This window comes from Austrofundulus limnaeus, unplaced genomic scaffold, assembly GCF_001266775.1.
Source record: "Austrofundulus limnaeus strain Quisiro unplaced genomic scaffold, Austrofundulus_limnaeus-1.0 Scaffold332, whole genome shotgun sequence".
In the NCBI taxonomy this organism is placed as follows: domain Eukaryota; kingdom Metazoa; phylum Chordata; class Actinopteri; order Cyprinodontiformes; family Rivulidae; genus Austrofundulus; species Austrofundulus limnaeus.
This window is the reverse complement of record NW_013952734.1, coordinates 219,244-222,108: the sequence shown is the minus strand read 5'-3', so window position 1 is coordinate 222,108 and position 2,865 is coordinate 219,244. Positions and strand designations below refer to the sequence as shown.

The window sequence follows — 2,865 nt, the reverse complement described above, 5'->3', positions numbered from 1 at the left end:
TCCCTGAGATCTGTAAATCAAAAGCTTTCAGTTGTTCCCAGGTCTCGACTTGTGACCAGGGGAGACAGAGCCTTTTCAGTTGCAGGACCTCGGCTCTGGAACAACCTCCCACTGTTTGTGAGGTCTGCTGGGTCTCTAAATGAGTTTAAGTCTCTGTTTAAAAACTCATCTGTTTAAACAGGCTGAAGAGTCTGAAGAGCAGGATCATTAGGCCAGCCTTTGCTGTTTTGTTTGATTTTATTGTTCATTTTATTACTGTACTTTGTTCATTGTTTTTATTTTATGCTCCTGTACAGCACTTTGGTTTTTATTGTGCTTTATAAATAAACGATGATGATGATGATGATGATGATGATGATGTGTGTATGGCCTTGAGTCTTATAAAAACAAGGGCCATCTCTCCAGCCCTGCATCTGTTTACGCTAAATTATCCCTCTCCTCTCCTCTTTCACCTTAGGCCCTTCCAAAACCCAAACACCAATGTCACATACTGGGGGCAGTACATTTTATGTCAGCACTGTTATATTGAAATGTCAACAAAATTCTTGTTTATACTGAAAAGAGACTTGCTGATTCTCTCCCCGTTTAAAGTAAATGACTGCAATTGATCACAAAGTGTAAAATATCTGCATCTAAAATTCAGTTAATTAGTCACAAAATTTCCTTCAAATTTGACATAACAAAAATTATCTGAACTATATGGAAATAATATGAAAACCTTTATTTATAAAGTTTCCAACATCTGTTCATTACAACAGGATATTTCTAAACATTTCTCAACCCCAGAAATTCAATTTTTCATTCCTCCCAGAAATAAAAATACTCTTCATCATAACTGTGAATAAACCTTTTCCAATCTTGTATTTTCTCCGCTGCTCAGAGTTGCTTCAGATTTGTGTGGATTTCTTCTCGTTCCATGATCCTCAATGTAATCTCCATTCTTGTCCTTCTGGGAGTAGGTTTTATGTTCTCATTCTCAGATGAGAGTTTGGTGTCCCCAGGTGGAGAGGAAGAGGGGTTCAGTTGTTCTCCAGTTGCAGGTTGGGGGAACTGCTCTCATGCTTCAAAAAGAAAAAATAAGTACATCTTCTGGACGGGTTCTTTAATGAAACGTTTCATCTCTCCTCCAAGGGACTTCTTCAGTCTGAGGAGTTTCAGGTGAATTCAGTCTTATAAGCACTGCCTCCACATGGTGGACTAACAGGTCTGTTCACATGTTTGTAAAAGAGGGCCATCAGCCAAACAATAGATTGTTAGTGCCTTGATTAACTTGATCTGCTCAACAGATGATTGAAATCCTTTTTCAAATTTCTGATTGTTGCCTCATGACGTGTTCAGCTCCAGCTTAAGAGTTGGGTATTTAGCTGTGATTTCCTGTATCTTCTCTGTCGGATCAGACAACATATCAGCAAAGCTAAAAACCTTGGCTTTTTTCTTGTTCCAAACCATTTAACCTCATCCACAGCTTTGTCAGCTACTATCAGCATTTCTTGGTTCTTGATTTTTGGTTTGTGGAGCCGTTCTTCCATTACACAGTGCAGCTCCACTTGTTTCTACTCTACTTGGTTCTACTCAGGTGTAGGTGATTTTCCACTGTAACTGTGTCCCCGCTCTGTGGGAGGTAACGTCTTTTAAAGTGGGTGGTATAATTTAAATAGAGGCACAGAAGCTGCTGTTTATCGTCCTTCTGTGCTAGTTATCTATTGGCATAAACTGTAATTAAATGCACGAAGCACTCACCGTCTGCAGATGTCTGAAGTTTGTGAACAGTCCAGTCTACAGTTAGCAGCAGCCAGACCGGTGGCTGTAGAGAGAGATCGTCTCCATTTACCCAAACCAGCTCTAATCCCACTGCTTTGAGCAACTCGGGCCATTGCGGTCCTTCACTGCTCTGAAAACTGGCTTAATATTTTTAATTTCTCCCGGCGCGCCGCCATCATTTGGAAAATCTCAGTAAATCAGCTCGCTTTGGATCTTCGCRCATTTGTTAATGTCATCCAGGGCGGTTCATGTAGCTCCACTGGCCAATCGCTATTGCTACACACTTCGGCACCTTCACTCCCCAAATGGTGTCGGCCTCAGTACTACCTCGAGAGGAGGTTCGAAAAAGTGGGCCGAAAGCGGGCAGGAGCCGCAGTGGAAATTCACAAAACGGGTGCAGAGTGGGGTGGAGCCAAACCAAACCACGTAGGTGGAAAACCGGCTTTTCTGAACTCAATTTTGGGCTGACTCACAAATTTCTTTCAGTGGTGTGAATCATTTTTACAGAAAGATTCCTGTGTTTTCCACTGTCTCATTATTTCCACTTGCTTCGATGACAGTGTGCTGTCATCTTCTACTCGATACTGGGGAGAAATCTCACTATAATCGGCCATTCAATTTCATCTAGGTGCTGAAATCTCCCTGAGAGATTCTTTGATCTTGCGCCAAGTGAGTTCCAGGAAGGCCTGCTTCACAACAACTTTTCAGTCTTTTACATAATCCGATATTCACACTCATCCTTCTCACTTGTTTGTGCGTGTGTTGCATTCAAAGCATTCATCTCCTCCAGGTGATAAAATTTAAAGTGTAACTTACCCCACCTGTGAAAGGATAACTCCACCCCCAACGCAAATTTGAAAAATGCATAAAGTGGAGACTCTGAGGGGAGTGTGTGTGTGTGTGTGTGTGTGTGTGTGTGTGTGATAAAATTTAAAGTGTAACTTACCCCACCTGTGAAAGGATAACTCCGTCCCCAACGCAAATTTGAAAAATGCATAAAGTGGAGACTCTGAGGGGAGTGGGGGGGTGAGCGAGGAGGTGTGGCCAGGAGGAGAGAAAGTTTTTTTAAGATGAGACAACGTGACAGCTAGCTTTAGTTTACTT

The 2,865-nt window shown here is 41.9% G+C and overlaps 1 protein-coding gene and 1 long non-coding RNA gene across 3 annotated transcripts in view; both read right to left on the bottom strand.

Annotated features, from left to right (window-relative positions):
- Positions 1 to 2,865, bottom strand: part of rilpl1 (Rab interacting lysosomal protein-like 1) — a 64,004-nt gene that overhangs the window by 29,991 nt on the left and 31,148 nt on the right. The gene's annotated exons all lie outside the window — the stretch shown is intronic.
- On the bottom strand, positions 707 to 2,626 carry LOC106527565 (uncharacterized). Its single transcript, XR_001311403.1, has 2 exons — positions 1,741 to 2,626; positions 707 to 1,061 (listed from the first exon to the last, which is right to left on the bottom strand). It is a non-coding gene; the product is annotated as an uncharacterized LOC106527565 (long non-coding RNA).